This window comes from Ictidomys tridecemlineatus, chromosome 3 (assembly GCF_052094955.1).
Source record: "Ictidomys tridecemlineatus isolate mIctTri1 chromosome 3, mIctTri1.hap1, whole genome shotgun sequence".
Taxonomy (NCBI): Eukaryota; Metazoa; Chordata; class Mammalia; order Rodentia; family Sciuridae; genus Ictidomys; species Ictidomys tridecemlineatus.
This window is the reverse complement of record NC_135479.1, coordinates 124,130,289-124,155,080: the sequence shown is the minus strand read 5'-3', so window position 1 is coordinate 124,155,080 and position 24,792 is coordinate 124,130,289. Positions and strand designations below refer to the sequence as shown.

Sequence of the window (24,792 nt, the reverse complement as noted above, 5' to 3'; positions counted from 1 at the left end):
TGCTAGCTAAAGAATTGCCTTTTCAGAAATTGCCATACTAAAGTTTTAGAAATTTGTGAACCTGCCAGTAAAAGTTTTGGCTCAAGTTTTGCTGGACAGCGTATTATTTATACTTAAGGTTCAAAAGTTATCAAGTTCCCAAAATTGACATGGCATTTTCCATGATACATTCAATGAAGCTTCTGAAGAGGCTTATTTATGTCATCATTTCAGAATAAAGCGATCCTATTGACAACTATAAAGCTTTGCCACACTCATTTCTTCCACCCACTATAACAACTTTAAAGTCTGTAAGCTTGTCAAGAAGCTGTTGTTTTTCATCTCACTTTGGAGCTCTCCATGATAATAAATGAGAAGGCCTACATTAAAGGGCATTTATAATAACAGTAATAAAACACTCATACATTTGGAGATAAACCAGTTTTAAAAATGAGTTTTGGCTGCAAACTTATTCTTTCACATTAGCATATATTTTGAACAGAGACTCTTACAAAGGCATGGAAATGTTTGAGTGTGGGCAGTAGTATTTTCTTTTAAAATAGACTATTTTTTTAGAGTGGTTTTAGATTCACAGGGAAATAAAAAACGAGTGAAAGGTACGAAGATTTCCTATAGATCCTCTGCCCCTATATACACACAGCCTCCCCCATTAACTATATCCCCACCAGAGTGATGCATTTTTATAATAAAAGAATCAACATTGACACATCATTATCACCCAGAGTCCACAGTTTACATTAGTGTTCACTCTTGGTGTTGTACATTCAGTAAGTTTGAACACAGTTGTAATGGCATGAACCCACGATGATAGTGTCATATAGAATAATTTTACTACATTAAAGATCCTCTATACCCTCCTGACTATTCATCCTTCTACTTCAATCTGGGCATATTTTCTTGGTAAGGTATGTATGTTAACATTTTCGGTCCATTTTTTCTAACTTGGGAATTTTTGTTTTCTTCTTATTGAGTTTATCAGTCTGTTCAGTCTTTCTATTTCTTTCTGATCCAATCTTATGTTATAAGGGTCTAGAATTTATTTATTTTAGAATCCACTTCCTCTGGAATATCCAATTTGTTGCCATATAATTGTCTATAATGTTTTTGGGGTTTTTTTAGAAGCTCTTTTTCATTTCTGAAGTTTTCATTATAAAGCCTCAACTTCCATTTCTGATTTTATTTATTTGAGTCTTCTTGTTTCCTTCTGAGTTAGTTTAGCTAAGAGTTTGTTAATTTTGTTAGTTTTTCTCAAAACACCAACTTTTAATTTTTTCTATAAATTTTCTATTTGATTTATTTCTCTTCTGATCTTTATAAGTTGGTTATCTCAGGTATTTTGTCACAGCTGTTTCCTTTAAGTTTGAGTATGTTGTTTTTATTTTTTTTTTATATTTCTCTTTTGAATTCTTCTTTGACTCATTGGTTATTCAGGAGTGTTTTTTTAATGTTAATGAATGCTGTTTGATTTCCACACATTGTAAATGTACCATGTTTATACCATTGTGGTCATAAAAAAAAACTTGAGATAATTTCAATCATCTTAAATTTGCTATCATTTGTATCCAAACATATGATCATGCCTGGAGAATGCTCTATGTGTACTTGAGAAAAACACTCATTCTGATGCTGTTGAACACAATGTTCTGTATAAATCTATTAGGTCCATTTGATCTAAAGTGAAGTTCAAGTTGACTATGACCTTATTGAGTTTCTATCTGGATAATCTGTCAATTGTTGAAAGTGGAATATTGAAGCTCCCACTTTTATTGTATTGCTGCCTATTTTTCCCTTCAAATTTGTTTGGAGGTATAACAAAAACCTCTCAGTTAAGAAATTTACAGAAAGAGTCCTTCATGGCAAAATTCTACTGAACATTCAAATAAGAGTTAGTACTAATACCTCATTAATATTCCAAAAAAGCAAAGTAGAGATAATATTTTTAAACTCATGCTATGATACCAGCTCCATGCTTATACCAAAGTCAAAGACACCACAAGAAACACATATACTAATACCTTTGATGAACACAAATGCAAAATCCTCAATAAAATATTAGCCAACTGAATTCAACATGACAAAGATTTTATACCAAGACCAAGTGGGATTTATCCCTGCAAGATTATAAGGTTGGTTAAAAATAAGCAAATCACTCCGTGTGGTGCACTATAATGTTGCAATGAAATACACACCATGCCAACATTCCAACAGATGCAGAAAAATATTTGATAAGGTTCAACATATAAACTCTCAACATTCCAGGTATAGAGGGAAATTTCCTCAATAAAATAAAGGCCAGTTATAAAAACTCATACCTAACAGCATAATCAATGGGGTAAAACCTTAAAAATTCCCTCTAGGATCTATTACAAAGTAAGGATGCCTATTCTCAGCATTTTTATTGATTCTACTGCAAGTGCAAATAGGAGCAAGAAAAAGAAACAAAAGTTATCCAAATTAAAAAATAAGAAGCAGAACCATCCATATTCGTGGATGACATAATCCTATATGTAGAAAAGACCCTTTAAAAACTGCTACATCTGATAAATAAATTCAGAAAAATTTAAGGACAGAAAAACAAACTTAAAAACTGTGTTATATGTATTTTTTACACTAATAATTACTTATCAATGTAATTGATTAACAAAGCAATTCTAAGCCCAAAAATCCATTCTGAAGGCATCACAATATCTGATTTCAAATTGTTCTACAGAACTACAGTAACAAAAACTGCATGGTAATGGCATGTTAACCAGTTTTGGCATAAAAAGACCAATGGTAAAGAATAGAAAACACAGAGAAAAACCCACTTAGAAACAGTTATCTGATCGTAGACAAAGGTGCCAAAAACATACACTGGAGAAAAGGCAGCCTTTCTAACAAATGTTGGGAAATTTGGTTATCCATATGTAGAGTAATGAAACTGGACCCTATCTCTCACCCGATAGAAGAATCAAAAAGAATCAAAGACAGAGAAATTAAACCAGAAACTATGCAATTCAAAAACATAAGGTCAATGCCCCAACATAGAGGCACAGGCAATGACTTTCTCAATAGGACCCCTAAAGGGAAATAATGCCAAGAGTTAACAAATGGGATGGCATCAAAGAGCTTCTGCACTGCAAAGGAAACTATTAAACATATGTAGAGAGAACCTAAAGGATGGGAGAAAAATTTTGCTAGCTATTCTTCCAACAGAGGATTAATATCCAGAATATATAAAGAACTCAAAAAATTCAACACAAAAAACACAATTAATAAGCAGACAAATGAATAAAACAGGCACTTTTCAAAAGAAGAAATATAAATAACCTACAAGCATATGAAAATCTGTTCCACAGCTTTAGCAATTAGGGAACTGAAAATCAAAACTACATTGAAGATTTCATCTCTCTCCAGTCAGAATGGCAGCTATTAACATTACAAATAGTAATAAATGCTGGAGAGGATGTTGAGAAAGAGGAACACTTTACACCGTTGGTGTAAAGTAGTACAACCACTACTGAAATCAGTATGAAGTTTCTTCAAAAGACTAGGAATGAAACTACCATACAATTCATGTATACTACTCTTTAGTATTTATTCTGAAGATCAGTTATCATAATCTAGATACAGGCATGCCCATGTTTATAGTAGCACAATTCACAGTAGCCAAACTATGGAACCAGCCTAGGTATCTATTAATAAATGAATGGATAAAGAAAATGTGGCAAATATACACAATGAAATTTTATTCAGCCCTAAAGAAGAATGAAAATTATGTCATTTTCATGAAAATGGATGGAACTTGAGAATCTTAAGGTAAGCAAAATAAGACAAATTCAGAAAGTCAAGTGTCATATGTTTTCTCTCATATGTAGAAGCTAGAGAGGAAAAAGGGAAATATCATGAAAATTGAAGGGAGATCAGTAGAGTAGAGGAAAGGAACCAGGGAGGAAAGGAGGGAAAGGGGAAATACCAGGGATTGATATTGGCCAAATTATATTATTATATTGTGTGCATGCATGAATATATAACAACAAATCCCTCCATTATATACAACCATAATGTATCAATAAAAATGACAAAAAGTTCAAAAAGCCAATTCCATTTACATTAGCACCAAAAAGAATATAATGTTTAGCAAAAATTTAGAGTAAGAATGAAAATACCTGTACACTGAAAATTATAAAACATTAATGAAATTAATCAAAAGAGACAAATAAATAGAAAGATATTTTGTGTTCATGGATTTAAATGGTTAATATTGCTAAAATATCCATACTACACAAAGCAACATTCAGATGCACTGTAATCTCTATCAAAATTCCAATCTCTATCAAAAATTCCATAGAAACGAGAGAAAAAAACACTAAACTATGTATGAAACTACAAAAGATCCTAAAGTAGCCAAAAAACCTTGAAAAAGAAAAATCTAGAGGTGTCAAAATCCTGATTTCAGTATATTCTAAAACTATAGTAACCAAAATATTATGATGATAACATCAGCACGATGTCTGACTAAAGGCTCCTGGCACATGATCCCACCAAATAAATAAATAACAATTGTCATTATACTGGAATGTTTGACGGAGAACATCAGTGCCATAGGGATACAGCAGAAATTTTGTGGAACATGAGAAAGCAGGATGTCCTTATAAAAATGAGAATGAAGCACCAGCATATAGCATATACCAGATGAGATTAACTCTGAACCTAGAGGTAGTCCACAAAATGGGGAATGGGTAGGTAGGTACCCTCCTGAAGTGCCCATTAATATTGTGGACAGTGGGGCTGGGGATGTGGCTCAAGCGGTAGTGCGCTCGCCTGGCATGCATGCAGCCCGGGTTCTATCCTCAGCACCACATACAAACAAAGATGTTGTGTCCGCCAAAAACTGGAAAATAAATATTAAAAAAATTCTCTCTCTCCCTCTCTCTCTCTCTCTCTCTCTCTCTCTCTCTCTCTCTCTAAAAATAATAATAATAATATTGTGGGCAGTGGAAGTATTTTTTACTGAGAAGTCTGAAACCTTCACAGTCCCTGAGACCAGTTTGGGGAGATGACAAGGAATTCATGCCACTGTACTACTCTGGAGAGAAAATCCAGCTCTTGTTATACTTTTTTTCACCTAAGTTTTATCTGTATATCTAGCCCACAAATCACTGTCACACTGCCATCCGCTCTTCCATGGTCCTGGAAAGCAGCCAGGGAGCCTCACTTATTCTCCCACAGTTCCATCAACTCTCCCTTGGCTATGGAAAGCTTCTGAGTATCCTCCCCTCCAGCTCATTTTATGACCCGTCAATTCCATCATTTGATTATATATCCAAAGGAAATGAGCTGGACATGGTGATGCACACCTTCAATCTCAGCAATTTGGGAGGCTAAGGCAGGAAAATCACAAGTTTGAGGCCAAACTTGGCAACTTAGACCTTCAGCAAATTAGTGAGATCCTGTTCCAAAATTCAAAAAAAAAAAAAAAAAGAAAAAAGAAGAAGGGCTAGGGGTGTGGCTCAGTGGTAAAGTACTCCTGGGTTCAATCCCCAATACTAAAAACAAAAAACAAAAAAACAAATATACAAACAAAAATCCAAAGAAAATGAAGTCAGTATATCAAAGAGATACCTGAACTACCATGACTATTTTTTAAAAAATATTTTTTTAATTGTATATGGACACAATATCTTTATTTATTTATTTTTATGTGGTGCTAAGGATTGAACCCAGTGCCTCATACATGCCAGGCAAGTGCTCTACCATTGAGCCTCAGCCCCAGCCCCCCATGACTATTGAAACATTAGTCATATGAGTCAAAATATGGAACCAACCAAGGTGTCCATTAATGGATGAAAGAATAGAGAAAAACATATAATACACAATGCAATATTCAGCCACAGAAGATGAAATTCTGTCATTTGTGGCAATATGGATGAAGCTACAGGATATTATGTAAAGTAAAATTAGGCACAGAAAAGCAACTATCATATCATATGAACTCACTAATATGTAGTAACTAAGAAAAACTTTATAGAGATGATAGAACAGTTATCACTAGAAATTTAAGTGAGTAGAGAGGAGAGAGAAATCAGATAAGACATACAAAAATGCAGTCACATAGGAGGAATAAGTACTAGAATTCTACAGTATAGTAATGTGATCACAGTTTTTCTAAATTAGCACTATTTGCTGACAATATGATTCTATACCTAGAAGACCCAAAAATCTCCACAAGAAAATTTCTAGAACTAGTAGATGAATTCAGCAAAGTAGCAGGATATAAAATCAACACCCATAAATCAAAGGCAATTCTGTAAATCAGTGACAAGTCCTCAGAGGGGAAAATGAGGAAAACTACCCCATTTACAATAGCCTCAAAAAAAAAAAAACTTGGGAATCAACTTAACAAAAGAGGTAAAAGATCTCTACAATGAAAACTACAGAACCCTAAAGAAAGAAATCAAAGAAGACCTTAGAAGATGGAAAGATCTACTTTGCTCTTGGATAGGCAGAATTAATATTATCAAAATGACCATAATACCAAAAGCACTATACAGATTTAATGCAATTCCAATCAAAATCCCAATGACATTCCTCATAGAAATAGAAAAAGCAATCATGAAATTCATCTGGAAAAAATAAGAGACCCAGAATAGCTAAAGCAATCCTTAGCAGGAAGAGTGAAGCAGGTGGCATCCCTATAACAGACCTTAAACTATACTACAGAGCAATAGTAACAAAAACAGCATGGTATTGGCACCAAAACAGACTGGTAGACCAATGGTACAGAAGAGAGGACCCAGAGACTAACCCACAAAATTACAATTATCTTATATTAGACAAAGATGCCAAGAACATGCACTGGAGAAAAGATACCATCTTCAACAAATGGTGCTGGGAAAACTGGAAATTCATATGCAACAAAATGAAATGAAATTCTCCCCATTCACAAAACTCAACTCAAAGTGGATCAAGGACCTAGGAATTAAACAAGAGACACTGTGTCTAATAGAAGAAAAAGTAGGCCCTAATTTCCATCATGTGGGATTAGGCCCCATCTTCCTTAATAAGACTCCTATTGCACAAGAATTAAAACCAAGAATCAATAAATGGAATGGATTCAAACTAAAAAGATTCTTCTCAGCAAAAGAAATAATCTGTGAGGTGAATAGAGAGCCTACATCTTGAGAGCAAATTTTTACTCCTCACACATCAGATAGAGCACTAATTTCTAGGGTATATGAAGAACTCAAAAAGTTAAGCACCAAAAAAACAAATAAACCAATCAATAAATGGGCCAAAGACCTGAACAGACACTTCTCAGAAGAGGATATACAATCAATCAACAAATATGTGAAAAAATGTTCAACATCTCTAGCAATTAGAGAAATGCAAATCAAAACTACTCTAAGATTTCATCTCACTCCAGTCAGAATGGCAGCTATCATGAAGATCAACAACAATAAGTGTTGGCGAGGATGTGGGGGAAAAGGCACACTCATACATTGCTGGTGAGAGTGCAAATTGGTGTAGCCAATATGGAAAGCAGTATGGAGATTCCTTGGAAAACTGGGAATGTAACCACCATTGGACTCAGCTACCCCTCTCCTCGAACTATACTCAAAAGACTTACAAACAGCATTCTACAGGGACACAGCCACATCAATGTTTATAGCAGCACAATTCACAATAGCTAAATTGTGGAGCCAACCTAGATGTTCTTCAGTGGATGAACGGATTTTTAAAAAGTGGCATATATACACAATGGGATATTACTCAGCAATAAAAGAGAATAAAATCATGACATTTGCAGGTAAATGGATGGAGTTAGAGAAGATAATGCTAAGTGAAGTCAGCCAATCCCCAAAAAACAAATGTCGAAGGTGACTGACTCATAGTGGGGTAGGGAGGGGGAACATGGGAGGAATAGATGAATTCTAGATAAGGAAGAGGGAGGGAGGGAAAAGGAGGAGGCAGGGGATTAGCAAGGATGGTGGAATGTGAGGGACATCATTATCCAAAGTACATATATAAAGACACGAATTCGTATGAACATACTTTATATATAACCAGAGATATGAATAATTATGCTCTATATGTGTAATAAGAATTGTAATGCATTCCGTCATTTTGTTTTTTAGTCAAAGTTGGACGCAATACCTTTATTTATTTAATTTTATGTGGTGCTGAGGATTGAATCCAGGACCTTACACTTGTTAGAAGAGCGCTCTACCACCGAGCCACAACCCCAGCCCCTCGACTGTCATTTATTTTTTAAAAAATCAAAAAGAAAAGAAAAAGAAAAACCTTACAAAAAAAGAATGAGGAGTTCAAATATTTTCAACACAAAATAAAAATAATTATTTAAGGAGATGAAAATACTAAGTTACCTTGATTTCATCATTTCATATTGAATGCATGCTTCAAATTATGACACTTTACCACATAAATATGCTCTTTTGTTTTTAAAAAAGAGAACAGAAAAGATATAGTGCTTTCATAAAAATGGATAAATAGAATAAAATAAAAATAGAATAAAATAAAAATCCCACAAATAAAACCAAACACATATAGTCAGTTAATTTTCAACAAGACACTAAAAAGGCACAGTTGGGAAAGAATAGTCTCTTCAATAAATGGTTTTGGAAAAACTAGGCATTCACATATAAAAGACTGAAAATCAACCTTTATCTTACACTATGCACAAAAATTGACTAAAAATGGATTTAGGTCCTAAATTTAAGACATGAAAATCCTAGAAGAAAACATAGAGGAAATGTGGTTGGCATTGGCCTTGGCAATAGTATTTTAAAATATCACACTGAAAGCTCAAGCAGAAAGGGCAAAAATAAACAAGTGGGACTACATCAAATTAAAACCCTGTAATCCAAAGGAAACAATCAGCCAACTGAAAAGAGAGCCTATGGAGGAGGAGAGAATATTGTGGATGGTAAATCTTATTGTTGACTTTTTAAAAGTTTTTTTTTACATTTTGAGTATGAGTCCTTTATCCACTGTGCCTTTGCAAATATTTTCTCCCAGTTCATGGCTTGAATTCTTGTTATTCAGTCACTGTATCTTTTGCAGATTGGACCTCTTAACAATACAGTCTTCCTAACCATGAATGTGGAATCTCTCTCCTCTTATTTAGTGCTTTTTGATTTCTTTCATCAGTTTCATAGCTTTTCTCTTAGATATATTTTGTTAGATTTATACTTAAGTATTTCATTTTGGAATGTACTAGCATAAATGATATGATGTTTTTAATTTTTATTTCCTTTGGCTCACTATTGGTAAATAGGTTATTAATATTAGTATATTAACTTTACAACAAACTACCCTGCTATAATATATTATTATTATTTATTCTGGGAGCTTTTGGTAAATCCTTTTAGACTTTGTACATAGATAATCATATTATTTGTAAACAAAGATGTTTTTATTTTTTTCCTTCCCAATTTGCAGAACCTTTTTTATCCTCTCCTTTTCTTAGCATTAGTTGGGACTTCAGCCTGATGTTGAAAAGTGGAGACATCCTGGCCTTGTCTTTTGTTCATGGAAAAAGCTTCCAGGTTTTCACCAAGTATGATATTAGCTGTAGGATTTTTGTAGATGTTCTTTTATTAAGTTCAGGAAACTCCCTTCTATCCTAGTTTACTGTGTTATTATCATTAATGGGTGCTGTATGTTCTGTCCAGTGTTTCTTCTCATAAATTCTCATAATCATGAGAATTTTCTTCTATAGCCTTTGATATGATGAGTTATATTAACTGGTTTCAAATTTTGTACCAGCCTTATATACCTGGAATCCATCTCACTTGATCATGGTGAATAAGTCTTTTAATATATTTTTTGGTTTGATTTGCTAATATTTTTGACAAGGACTTTCGAATTAGAGCTCATGAGAGGTATAGGTCTGTAGTATTCTTTTCTTGTAATTTCTTTGTGTATTACACAGGCCTCATAGAATGTCTTAGGAGGTATTTATTCTGCTTTTATCCTTTGAGAGAAACTAATAAGAAAGATAAAACTTCTGAAAATTCTTGGTAGAATTCACCAGTAAGCCATCGGGGTCTGGTGTTTAGTTTACTTGGCTAAATAATTGACTTTATTGATTTTTTTTTTTAAAATGCAGCTTAGGTTTTACTGATTGTCTTTATTGATTTTCTGTTTTTAATTCCATTGATTTCTGTTTTAATTTTTATTGTTTCTTTCATTTTGCTAATTTTGGATTTAATTTTCTCTATTTTCTAGTTTCCCAAAGTGGAAACTTAGATTATTAATTTTAGATCTTTTTTTTTCTCTTCTTCTATTTGCATTAAGTGCTATAAATTCCTTTCTAAGTACTGTTTCACTGCATTTCACACATTTTTATAAGTTCTTTTTTCTTTTTCTTTTAGCTAAAAATTACTTTAAAATCTGTCTTGAGATTTTATCTTTGACTCATGTTTATTTAGAGATCTGAATACTGGGAGGTTGAGGATTCCTCAGTTATCTTCTTGTAATCAGTTTAAGTTCATCATGGTCCAAGAGCAGATATTTTATGATTCCTGTTCTTTTAAATTTCTTATGATTTGTTTTATAAGGTATTCTTCTAATAAAGAAGTTAAATATATATTTTTTTACTTTTTTAGTGGTTGCCCTTGAGTTTGAAATACGCCTTTACAACTAACCCAAATGACACTATACCACTTCACCACTAGTATCTCATAACAACCTAACCTAATACTTCCTTCCTATCCTTTATATCATGTTGTAATTTATTTCACGTGTACATAAGTGTATATATATATACATATATGTACATGTAATTGAATAAAATATTACTATTATCATTTTGAACAAATGTATCTGTTGTATCAATTAATAAAAAAACATCATGCATTTATCCCTCTTCTGATGCTCTTTCTTATGTAGATTCAAATTTCTGATCGATATCAGTTTCCATCTTTCTAAAGAACTTAAGACTTTTAGTATTTATTACAAGGCAGAAATAATCATATGTCAGAGAAGCTTTATTTCTCTTTGCTTATGAAGAATGATTTTGAAGGGTAAAGAATTCTACATTGATGACCTCCCCCACCAACTTTATGCGTTTCACTGCACTCTTTCTTTGCTTGCATGATTTCTATGATGTCTGGTGTCATTCTTACCTTTGCTCCTCTCTATATAAGTTTTGTTTTATTTCTACTTTTTCTTCCTATGTAAGTTTTGATTTATTTCTACTTTTAGAATTTTTTTATTTTGTATTTGACTTTCTTCAATTTAAATATAATATGTCTAAACATAGGGGTTTTGGAATTTATTATGTTTGGTGTTATGGTTTGGATATGAGATGTCTTTTAAAAGCTCATGTGTGAGATAATGCAAGAGGTTTGGAGGGGAAATGATTGGGTTGTAGCCTGAACCTAATCAATGAATTAATCCCTTATGGATTAACTGAGTGGTAACTGGAAGCAGGTGGGTGTGGCTCAAGGAAGTGGTTCATGGGGTATGGCTATGGGGTATATATTTTGTTTCTGGAGAGTGGAGTCTTTCTCTTTCTCTGCTTCCTGACCACCATGTGAGCTAGTTCCCTCTGCCACACTCTTCCGCCATGATGTCCTGCCTCACGGGGAGCTCCTAAGGCATGAAGCCAATTGTCTGTGGATGGAGACCTCTGAAACCGTGAGCCCACAAATAAACTTTTCTTCCTCTACAGTTGTTCTGGTTGGGTCCGTTTAGCAGTGAAAAAGCTGGCTAAAACATTTGGTGTTCCTTGAGTTTTCTGGACCTGTAACTTGGAATCTGACATTAATTTGAGGGAATTTCTCAGTGATTATTCCTTCAAATGTTCCTTCTGTTTCTTTTTTCTCTTCCTTATCTTTTCAGGATCCCTGGTGTATATTATGTTACACATTTTGTAGTTGTCTCTCAGTCCTTGAATTTTCAGTTCTGTCTTTTCAGTTTTTTTTTAATCTTTGTCCTTTCCGATTAGATAGTTTCTATTGAGATATTCTCAAGCTCAGAGATTATTCCCCAAATAAGACTTAGTAAGGCCATCAAAGGCATTCTCTCTATTACAGTGTTTTGAGGTTTTATTTATTTATTTCTTTAACTTCTAGCTTTTTTAAACAATTCGTTTTTAGAATTTCCATCTCTCTTCTTACATTATCTTAATAATATCAATTCTTAAGTACAATCTACTTCATCCATGACAGTTCTTAGCATAATAATCATTTAAAATAATTCTGGTCTAATGGTTCCAAGTTCCCTAGTATGTCTTGTTCTGAAACTGCTGAGGGCCATTACCAAGTAGGAATGACGCATCGAAATTTCCTTGCCAAGCGTACCCCATGCTGCTTAGAGGACATTTGATGGAACATTGCATGCATGCTTTAATAAGGTGACCTTGCTCAAGGACCAAGGCAGATTCGGGTTTAGAGCTGATCAGGTTTGAGGAAGTAACCGGCTCCTTGAGTTTAAGGCGTTGCCAGTTTAAGATATGGGTTTTAGGGAAGTTGGCGGTTGAAGATTATTGCTGGGATTAGGGTGTTCCTGCTGCTTGTTCCCATTGAGTTCTCGTGAGATTAAAATGGGATTTGGAGAGAGCCTCGTGGAGTAGGTGGTTTGTGCGGGAGACAGCAGAACGCGTTTGCCCCTGGACCTGTGTGGAGGTGGTGTGAGAGCTGGAAAAAAGAATTGCTGTTTGAACCTACAAAGCTGTGAGTGCCTCGTGATTCTGGTGCCAAGCCGAGACATTGGCCGTGGCATTTTGGTGGCCCGTACGCGGAACGTCTGAAATTTGGAGGTGAGTAAAATCGCTCCCCCCTGAGGGAAGGCGAGAGAATGGGTGACCATTTCAAAAAACAATGTGTTCTTGTTTTGATTTATTTCATTTTTGTTTCAAGCTGCCTATCCCTAGAAATTTCTCAGGCAAACTGGGAAAAATGGTTGGCTCAAGGTTTGAAGTTTGTTAGCCCCGAGAAAGAGAAAATTGATACAGTGAATTTTTATTCAGTTTTTGTTTCATTCAGTTGTGGTTTTGTTTTGTGTTATCTTATTGGATTGCGTTATCTTTATAGAAGATTAGAAATTATTAAAAAAGAAGCCGAAAAAGTGTTAAGTAAATTGTTAGAGATTCAGACCATGGAGGAAGACATTTTAGATCAAGCAAAAGAGAAGGTCTCTCAAGCTAGTCAGAGAAAGGGAGAAAATTTAAAGGAAAAGGGGTTATTAGAAAAAAGGCCACAACAAGAGGCTGTCACTAACTCCGTTTTACCAGAGGGTGTAATTCAACCAACAGCCCCACCGATGGAGACAGCTGAGTGGCCCTCAAACCCCGTAGTTGATAGATGGGATCCTGAGACAGGACCTCAAAGATTAGCATGCCCTGTATTTGAACAGGCAGGAGGGCGGCGAATTCACCGTATTTTAGAATTTAACACAGTGAAGCAGTTAAAGGAGGCTGTAACAACCTATGGTCCTCAAGCCCCCTTCACGGTAAGCATGGTGGAGTCCATTACTAACTTGGACATGACGCCAGCAGATTGGGCTAGCATGTGTAAATCTGTGCTAAATGGAGGACAATATTTGTTATGGAAGGTTGCCAATGAGGAATTTTGCATGGAGACAGCTAGGCGAAATGCAGCAGCCGGTTACCCTCAAAGAAGTCTTGAAATGTTATTAGGAAAGGGACCTTATGAGGGTCAGCGGCAACAAATGGAATATGATCCTGCTGTATATGTACAGATTGCTGCAGACGCAGTTAGGGCATGGAAGACTTTACAAGGACATGGAGATTTACAAGGTCAGCTATCTAAGGTAATACAGAGACCTAATGAACCTTACGCTGACTTTGTAGATAGGCTTATTCAAACGGCTGCCAAAATTTTTGGTGACACAGAACAAGCAATGCCATTAATAAAACAACTGGCTTATGACCAAGCAAATCGTTGCTGCAGAGAGGTTATTAGACCATGGAGACATGAAGATTTAAACACATATATTAAATTATGTAGAGATGTTAATGAACAAGGGCAAGTCTTGGCAGCTGCAGTACAACAGGCTTTAGATGCCAGGCTAGAAACATGCTATAATTGTGAACAAACAGGACATTTTAAAAGGAGTTGCCCCATAAGAGGAGGGTTTAACAAAACTAGAAATCAAAGGAATAGAATACCGGGTATTTGCCCACGATGCCGTAAAGGGAGACATTGGGCTAATGAATGCCGTTCTCAAACCACCATAGAAGGTACTCCCTTATCAAAAAATGGACAAGGATCAGGTATTTACCCACGATATCGTGGAGAAAGGCACCAGGCTTCATTGCCAAAAAACGGACCGGGGGGCCCAATGCTCCGGGGCCCACAACCACAAATATACGGGGCAGTGGAGGAACCCAGAAACCCCATCAGGGTGGTGCCCAGGACACATTGTCCATTAAATCCCTCATCAGACAAACCCGAGGGAGCGCAGGGTTGGACATCTGCGCCTCTGCCAGAGCAGTATTAACTCCAGAGATGGGAGTTCAAATCATTCCCACAGGAGTAAAAGGACCTCTTCCCCAAGGAACAGTAGGCTTATTGTTGGGACGTAGTTCATCTACATTAAAAGGACTTATGATAAGTCCTGGGGTAATTGATCCCGATTATGTAGGTGAAATAAAAATTATAGCTAGTTCTCCAGGAGGTATATCAGTAATTTCACCTGGAGATAGAATAGCACAGTTGTTAATACTACCCAGCCTACATAATAAGTTCTCTAGTCTTAATGTAGAAAGAGGTTCCAAGGGATTAGGCTCCACAGGTGTAGATTGGGCTATGTTGTCTTTAAATTTAGATTCTCGCCCAATGTTAAAACTAAATATTCAGGGTCGTGACTTTAATGGACTGCTGGACACAGGTGCTGACCTTAGCATCATATCTCTTCAAGAATGGCCAAAACATTGGCCATTACAACAAGCCACTCAAACGCTTCGAGGCCTAGGAGTGGCGACTAATCCCCATAGAAGTGCTATGGTATTAGATTGGAAGGATCCTGAAGGATGTGAAGGAACTATACAGCCATATGTTTTGGATCACCTTCCTATTAATTTATGGGGACGAGATGTCCTAGATCAACTAGGTTTGATGTTAACAAATAACATCAATCCTAATGTGCCCACTACTAGGGCTAGACAAGGTATCAGGAAAGAAAAAAGATTAGGAAAACAAGAACAAGGTATAGCAGCGCCAATTCAAATAGATCAAGGAACAGACAGACATGGGTTGGATTTTCAGAAAGGGCCACTGAGACAATCAAAATTACTTGGAAATCAGAAAGACCAGTGTGGGTTCCTCAGTGGCCCCTGACTAAAGAAAAGATACAAGTAGCCCATGATCTGGTCAAACAACAATTAGCGGAAGGACATTTACAACCTTCCGTATCTCCTCATAATACTCCCATTTTTGTTATCAAAAAGAAATCGGGTAAATGGAGATTATTACAAGATTTAAGAGCAATTAATAATGAAATGGTCATTATGGGACCTGCTCAATCAGGGATTCCTCAATTATCTGCTTTACCAAAAACGTGGCATGTTTTAGCTATAGACATTAAAGATTGCTTTTTTTCGATTCCAATTCATTCCGAGGATAGTCCACGTTTTGCATTTACTATCCCTGCATTAAATCATGAAGGTCCTGATGAGAGATATGAATGGAAAGTACTCCCTCAAGGAATGGCTAACAGTCCAACTATGTGTCAAATATATGTTAATAAAGCAATCCAGCCACTTAGAAATCAAAATCCTGAACTAAAAATATTTCACTATATGGATGATGTATTATTGGCACATAAAGATAAAAATACATTGCTGGAATGTTATGCCACACTTACAAACCTGTTAAAAAACTATAATCTAGAGATAGGAATAGACAAAGTACAATTAAATTTTCCAATTAATTATTTAGGAGTTCTATTATCCTCAACCATGGTCCGTCCACCTAAAATTCAAATACGAGTAGATCAACTCAAATCACTTAATGACTTTCAAAAGTTGTTGGGAGATATAAATTGGATAAGGCCTTATCTAGGCATACCAACAGGAGAGTTGGGACCTTTATTTGATATTCTAAAAGGTCCATCAGATCCAAATTCACCCCGAATGTTAACTCCTAAAGCTAGAAAGGCATTAAAAATTATTGAGACATATATGGAAAATATGCATTTAGATAGAATTGATATAAGTTTGCCTTTATTATTTATTGTACTACCAACAAGAAATATTCCTACAGGAGTATTTTGGCAGGAAGGTCCATTATTGTGGATACATTTATCTTATTCTCCTAACACTATTCTTACTAGGTATCCTGAGGCTGTAGGACAATTAATACTCAAAGGTATAAGAGCAGCAAAGACAGTGTTTGGAATTTCTCCCAATAAAATTATTACTCCATATACTATGGAGCAAATTGATGAGTTAGCTAATGAATTAAATACTTGGGCAATAATCATGTGTAAATCGAATGTTTCATTTGATAATCATTTACCATCTAATCCTTTGTTGTCTTTTTGGTCTAAGCATCCTGTAGTTTTTCCTAAAATGACAAGAAAAACACCTATCGTGAATGCTCCAAATATATTCACTGATGGGTCTAATAATGGTACAGCTGCAGTAGTTACCCCTGATCAAACTTTTACATTTTTAGTTCCCAAACAGTCAGCTCAAAAGGTAGAGCTTAATGCAGTTCTACAAGCTTTTATGATGTTCAAAGATTCTGTATTTAATTTATTCTCTGATAGCCAGTATGTAGTTAATGCTATAATATCCCTTGAAGATGCTGGTAGGATTTCCCCTTCCTCTACTGTTTTCTCTTTGTTTTCCACTATACAAAGTCTAATCTGGGATAGAAAAGATCCATTCTTCATAGGACATATCAGGGCACATACAGGATTGCCTGGAGCCCTTAGTTTGGGCAATGATTTAGCAGATAAAACTACACATGATATACATATTTTTTCTACTGTAGAAGAAGCTACAAATTTTCATAAAAGGTTTCATGTTAATGCTAATACTTTACAAAAGCGTTTTAAAATAACTAAGGAACAAGCCAGGCATATAATAAAACAATGTCAAAATTGTGTGACCTTTTTACCACAAGTTAATCTTGGAGTCAATCCTAGAGGATTGATACCTAACCATATTTGGCAGATGGATGTCACACACTTGCCAGAATTTGGAAAATTAAAATATTTACATGTTACAGTTGATACTTCTTCCGGATTTTTGATGGGCTCCCTTCATGCCGGAGAAAAAACTAAAGATATTATAGCTCATTGCTTACAAAATTTTGCCACTGTGGGTGTTCCTAAACAGTTAAAAACTGATAACGGTCCTGGTTATACGTCTAAATCTTTTAAACAATTTTGCTCATCATTTGGTATTACTCATATAACAGGAATCCCATACAATCCACAGGGACAAGGCATAGTTGAAAGAGCTCATCAAACTATTAAAACGTACCTATTAAAGCAAAAAGAGGGAATTGGAAAGGGGTATATATCCCCCAAAGATAAACTTAAAATAACCCTTTTTACTCTAAACTTTCTAAATTTGGATTCATCAGGACTTAGTGCTGCAGAAAGACATATGTATCCGAAAAATGTACATAAGCCTAAGGTACTTTGGAAAGATATTCTAACAGGACAATGGAAAGGTCCCGACCCAGTTATTGTCTGGAGTCGGGGTTCCGTTTGTGTGTTCCCACAGGGAGAACAGCAGCCGATTTGGATTCCAGAGAGGTTAACCAAAACAATTTCTACAGAAAAAGAAGATGATTTGACTGAAATCCATAACAGCTGATATCCAGAGCTCCAGCTTGGCTATTCTTACATCTGCGACAGTGATTTACCACGGTGCTTTTTTCAATATCTATTTTATTATTGCATTTTTCCCACATCGTAAAGTTCTATTTTATTTTTTGAGCTCATACAAACCTAGGTTAATGTTTTTCTGATCAGTTTTGTTTTTTGACTGTTTTTAATTTTTTGACTGTGGAGTTTTTAAACATTGCAATGGAGATTTTACCTAGGTAAAGCTACAAGGCCGTTATTATTGTCTTATGTGTTGTATGTTATGTCTGCACTGTTTTGTGTTGCATGTCAGTATGTGTGTATGTCCATATGAGGAGCGCTCATGAAAAAATGGATCCGAATTTTCTTTTCTTTTTTTTTTTTATTCACGTGATTTAAGTGGTTTAATCTAATTAGGTAAACAGCTGTTAATGATTGTTTTCAAAGGTGGTTAATAGATCTGTTTGCTTACTATTGTTTTTAAAGGTGATTAACAGATCTGTTTGTTTACTTTCACTTTTCCTTTTCATCATATTTAATAATTCTGTTCAGGATAATGTCTCTTTAACATCATTGCCAGAATTCCCATCTCCATCCCAGTGCCGGTGAAGACTAAGAAAACCAAACTACAGCTTCTATGATAGCTACCACAGTAAACTGTATAAACTGATGCATCAATGAATATAACTCAACAAGTAATATCAACATATTGATAGACTCCTCCGATTTGAACTGCCTGCAGAACTTGCCTGGACTATATATCAGTTGCATGCATTGTGAACTATCGTCTGGTGCAGCGAATTGTGGTACTGCTGGCATATTTTTGCTGATGGTGTCACCAGTGATGCAATTTCCTTGCCAGCGCACCCCATGTTAATTGTGGTAATGCTGACATCTTTGCTGATGGTGTCACCAGTGATGCAATTTTTCCAAAGGAGCCGTCAATTGGCTTGGTGTCGTGGCATTTCTGTATCTTCCTCCCTTCTACTAGTGATGGTCTAAAATTTGGGGGCCAACAGAGGTGAGGCAAGAACCTCACCCCCCCACTGGCACCAAGGTTAAATTTGGGGGCCAACAGAGGTGAGGCAAGAACCTCACCCCCCCACTGGTGCTTAGGCCTATCCACAAGCATGGCTGAATGCTGGACCGGTAGTCAGCGACGGGTTGATCTGATTGCAGTGGATTCAACCTAAGACAGGGGACTGACGCCTAGAGGTCAGTTCATCCGATGACGGGTAAGAACCATATGTTGAATTGGACAACCTACCAGGCACGGTCCTAAGCCGCATTGCTTGTTGTTTAATTAATCAGAAGGGGGGAGATGCTGAGGGCCATTACCAAGTAGGAATGACGCATCGAAATTTCCTTGCCAAGCGTACCCCATGCTGCTTAGAGGACATTTGATGGAACATTGCATGCATGCTTTAATAAGGTGACCTTGCTCAAGGACCAAGGCAGATTCGGGTTTAGAGCTGATCAGGTTTGAGGAAGTAACCGGCTCCTTGAGTTTAAGGCGTTGCCAGTTTAAGATATGGGTTTTAGGGAAGTTGGCGGTTGAAGATTATTGCTGGGATTAGGGTGTTCCTGCTGCTTGTTCCCATTGAGTTCTCGTGAGATTAAAATGGGATTTGGAGAGAGCCTCGTGGAGTAGGTGGTTTGTGCGGGAGACAGCAGAACGCGTTTGCCCCTGGACCTGTGTGGAGGTGGTGTGAGAGCTGGAAAAAAGAATTGCTGTTTGAACCTACAAAGCTGTGAGTGCCTCGTGATTCTGGTGCCAAGCCGAGACATTGGCCTTGGCATGAAACTAATTCCATCTCTTCACACTATGTTCTTTGTCTTTTAGTGTGCTCTTTGTCTTTTAGTATTTTTTTCTTGATAGCCAGACATGATGTACTGGGTAAAAAGAACTAATTTAGTGATATGGTTGGGAGTAGAGGAGAAGAGTTCTATCATCTTGTGATTAGATTTTGGTCTGAGTGATTCAATGCCTATGGACTATGCACTTCACAAATGCTTTGCAATTTCCCCTTCCCTTTAGGAGGGACAGTGAGGCTACAGTAGGCTATAATGGACACTTGTCTTCTGCGACATGAGAGATTAGAGAAGCTTGTGTTGGGTGTTTCTCCTCCCCCAGGTCAATTGGATTTTAATGGAAACTCCAGCAGATTAGGCTCTGGTAAAAGTGTCTCCTGAGGCAGACTTTATTAAGAAGAATAAAATACTCTGGTATATTTCAACATGGTTATATTTGCCCTTCCCCAATGGGAGTCCTCTCAAATATACACTGTGAAGATCCGGTAGGACACCCAAAGGCAAAAATGACAGTTTGGGAACCCCCTATAACTAGGTCTATCTGAAATGTTTAATCAAGCTCCAGCAACTCAATTAGGGTTCAGGCTTTCCTATGCCAGGACTAGTTCCTGCTAGCATAGGATTTTGGTCATAGGTTTCTACCCTGGAAGCTGTAATTCTCCGTATCCACCTGTCTCTCTAATTCTGGGGTCACTGGTTTTCTTTATGATCTCACCTCTCTTTAGAATTTAAGAGCTTTTGACTTTTCAACCTATTTAGCTTTTTCCTTGTTAGTACTCAATGGTGGCTTTTAAGACCCTTAACTGACAGGCCAGCCACTGAAAATAGACAGTAGTGTTTGAAATTCAAATCTGTTCTACACATTTTTCTCTCACTCTACTTACTAGGATAGATCAACATTTTGCCCTTTTGAACAGGAGTAAATCAATCTCAATCTCTCTCTCTCTCTCTCTCTCTCTCTCTCTCTCTCTCTCTCTCTCTCTCTCTCTCTCTCTCTCTCGGAAGCATTTACTGGATTTATCCCTCTCTACCTATTTTATCACCAACTCTCACTAACTGCAAGTATTACAACTTGTTGAGACTCTCACTAACTGCAAGTATTACAACTTGTTGAGATGCAATAAAGAAATCATGCTTCCTGGAAAGAATCAGGGTCCCATTAAATGATATTCAAGAGGAAAGTAGTAGCCCTTCCTGGTGTCCCAGTCATCCAGCTTCAATACAATGCCTATTAAAAAATGTTTTCTTTTGAATTTTGTTTTATGTTTTGAAGTGGGTCTTCCTAAATAAGCCTCCCAATTAGCTTTTACCACATCTCCAGCTCTTTGAAAATATAAATGCAGGAAAACAAAAAAAAAATATTTGGGGAACCAGCACATGTCTCCACCTCTATAGATAGTTTCAAAGTTCTCTTTAACTGTAACATAACTTCTTTTGTTCTAAGAAGTTCAGCTGACTGCATTACTGCCTTCTGCTAAAGAGCTTTAAATAATCCCTGCCCAACACTATTTTTGGTATCCAGGACAATAGATTATTATAGGCAAAAGAAAAAATTCAGGGCAGTACTCCAAAAATAGGGCATTTCATTTCAAAATGAATTATCTCTTACTTGGTCCCAGGGTTATCTTGCAGGGACAAAAAAAAAAAAATTCCCTGGGGGAGCAAAGCAAGGACCTTGATAGTATTTTGGAGCAGCAAGTTGAGGCTGATTCTATTTTGTTCATTCTTTAAGTTTGATCAATTTCCTATGTCCATTTGCATAACTGTACAGCCTGCAAAGTTTCCTCAATAACTGGATGCATTGACAATGTCAATTTAGCTCTCTTCATATAGCTCTTATATCTTAGCAGAACCCAGAATGCAAAGAAAATCTCAATGTTCTTTGCCTTGCAATAGGGATTATTTGTGTTTTAATAGATGTATAAATTTATATACATATCATTACACCGTTTGCAAACAAAAATACAACAATGACATGACTCCACAGTGAGCAGCGTACACTAAACACTTTTGTTGATATCTCTAATTATTCTGTTTATAGACAAGTTACACTTATTCTACTATTTAATTTCTCTGTGAAGAAGAAATTCTTCTGAATTTGTAGCTGAATTCAAGTCAGCCTACACTTATGGAGTGTACAACGGACTACCAGATGACACACGCTGGACACTGGTTACAGAGAGGCATACTCATGTTCCCCTAATTACAGAGCTCACAGCAGGAAAGTGACACCAACATGTGAGAGAAAACCATTCCACATATGGAAGTAATTTAAGCACAAGGACAAAGATAAGGGAGCAATTCCTTCTGTTGGGGAGGGTGTTTTGCATGGTTAAAATAAGGAGAAGAAATCCAAGGGAGATTTCATGAAACACAAGATTTATTGCTTTATAAAGTGATTTTTTAAATTAACTTTCCAATGCTCAAAGAGGGAAAGAATAACAAGAACGAATTTCACAGGAAATGTATTCAATAGATGAGATACATTAAGCACATAGTGAGTTCCAATTTCATTTAGAATCCATTTGTCGAAGTTTAGTTGGCCCATTAGGATACCAGCAAGGCCTCTGTGGAGATAGGGTCTAATCAGATTTTGAGGTGTAACTCTATGAGGGGTTCCTGGAAGAGAAAGCTTTACCAACACAGCAGAGTTTCATGACAACAGGCAACATCCCTGATGCTGGAGAGCCGTGTGGGTGAGGGTTCAGAGAATACCTGGAAGGCTAGTGGAGAGGAAGCCCTGACAGAACTTAAGCTCTGAAACCCTTTGTCAAAACCTTGTGCTCACAAGTGTTTTGGAGGTCAGTAGTTGAGGGCTTTAGCTCACATCTGTGGTCTGATAATGTGTGATGTAACATTCTCTTAGGGAGGGGGATTACATCCATATTCTTTTTTTTTTTAAGGAGAGAGAGAATTTTTTAATATTTATTTTACAGTTTTCGGTGGATACAACATCTTTCTTTCTTTCTTTCTTTCTTTATTTATTTTTTTGTGGTGCTGGGGTTTGAACCCAGGGTCTTGTGCATACTAGGCAAGCACTCTACCAACTGAGCTATATCCCCAGCCCACAACATCTTTTTTTAAAAAATATTTTTATGTGGTGCTGAGGATCAAACCAGCATCCTGTGCATGCCAGGCGAGCATGCTACCGCTTGAGCCACATCCTCAGCCCACATCCGTATTCTTAACACAGTAGTACACACATCACTCATGAGGCAAACTACTTAAGTGTTTAGGATAATTTCAAAGCTACATAACAGAGAGGTAAGGAGAAACTACAGTGAAGAAGTTTAGTAAATTAGACATTAGGGAAGGAAGGGAAGGAAGGGGCAAAAGGAAAAGGAAAGATGGCGGAATGAATCTGGAATGATTTTCCCATGTACATATATCACATCACAGTGAATCCCACCATCATGTAAATTCACAAGAATGGGATCCTACCTGGAATAAGATACACTCCGTGCTTGTCAATAATATCAAAATAGATTCTACTGTCATGTGTAACTAAAAAGAATAAATAATAAATAAATAAATAAAATAGTGATCTTCCTTCTGAGTTTTTTTGTTTTGATTTTCATTTTGTTTTAAAGGGCATGACATAATAGGAAATTTAAATTTTGGGTTTTGCCCTCCTCCTTTTCTGGAATCTCCAAAATGATAAGTTTTCTGGGTTTTATGCTAATGAATTGAGAAGGCTGGGGCCTCCTGCATAGCTCAGGATGGGGGCTGATTGCCGGAGGAGGAACCAACCTGTGATCTGAGGGTTGGAAACTTTAGCCACACTTCCTACCTCTGGAGAAGAGTCAGGTGCTACAGATTTGAGTTGATCACCAATGGCCAATGGTGTACTGTATCATCTCTATATCCCTGTAAAACACCAAAGGACAGGGTTCTGAGAACTTCTTTAGAGACACATGGAAGGCCGGGAAGGTGGTTTGCCTGCCGATGGCATGGAGACTCCAGGTCCCTGTACCCTCTCCTTGTTTTCCAGGTCTCTGTTCCTGAGTTGTGTCCTTTTGGAATAAACCTCTAACCTCATAAGGAAACTGCTTCCCTGGGTTCCATGAGCCATTCCAGCAAATGATCTAACTAAAGGAGGGGACTGTGAGAAATTCCAATTTATATCTGTTGATTGGAAGCCCAGGGGACAAACTGGACTTGAGACTGATTTCTGAAGTAGGAAAAATCTTTAAAGGATTAAGCCTCTAGGGCTGGGGATGTAGCTCAAGCGGTAGCGCGCTCGCCTGGCATGCGCAGGATGCTGGATTTGATCCTTAGCACCACATAAAAATAAAATAAAGATGTTGTGTCCATTGAAAACTAAAAAATAAATATTAAAAAATTCTCTCTCTCTCTTTAAAAAAAAAAAGATTAACCCCCTAAACTGAGGGACCTGATGCTATCTCTAAAAAGTGGCAGAATTCAGGGACACTAGTTGTTGTGCCCCAGAGAACTGAATTAAGCTGTGTGGCAAAAAATTTCACACATTGAGTAGCCAAAGAGTTGAGAGTGATAGTAAAGAAGACAGACTTTTTTCTTGTAGACAGGCATAGGAATATAGTAGGGACAGATATTTCAGAAGCAAGGGAAAAAAAAAGTCAAAAAGAAAGAAAATTGTTCTGAAAATTAAAAAAAAAAACCTTAAAAGTTTAATTGAAGTCATCTGCCTTCTAATGATTGGACTTCACATTTTTACCTTTCCTGAGCTTCAGTAGCACTATTTATAGAAGGAAATTGATGGCAATTGCTCTTTCCACTTTCTCAGGTGAAAAAATGAACAACTAATTTTATTTGTTTTTGCCTGGGTACAGTGGAGTTTTCTAATGGTACATGGCAAGGTAAGGCTCCCTAAACCTCTCCCTTTTTTTTTCAATGTTTCTGAGATGAAAACTGTGCCAAGGAAGGGAGATATTCAATAAAGTGAAGGATTGAGTTGGGGCAAGGGCTCTGCAGGAACTGAGAGCCTTTATCCCCCTCTCCTGCTCTCACTAGAGCTAGTAACTCAAGGGGCTCTTGACTAACTATAAGATTCACCACCCTCTTGCTATAGCTGAATTCATTGTCATGCCAAGAAATGAGCTGGACAGAGTGATAGTTGAGGGCAATGCAGGCCCCAGGATTCAAGGTGACAGAGTGAGTGTCACTGTTAAAGTCATAGGAGACTATTTCATCCTCAGTATAGCCTCGGAG

The 24,792-nt window shown here is 36.6% G+C and overlaps 1 long non-coding RNA gene across 2 annotated transcripts in view; it reads left to right on the top strand.

Annotated features, from left to right (window-relative positions):
• The first annotated feature begins 14,754 nt into the window (after nucleotides 1-14,754).
• The window catches only part of LOC144376331 (uncharacterized), a 28,187-nt gene continuing 18,149 nt past the window's right edge, over nucleotides 14,755-24,792 (top strand). Inside the window, exon 1 of one of the 2 annotated variants that reach the window (XR_013436653.1) lies at nucleotides 14,755-19,541. This is a non-coding gene — a long non-coding RNA (uncharacterized LOC144376331). The remainder of the gene's footprint in view (nucleotides 19,542-24,792) is intronic. The other variant, XR_013436654.1, reaches the window with a different exon arrangement.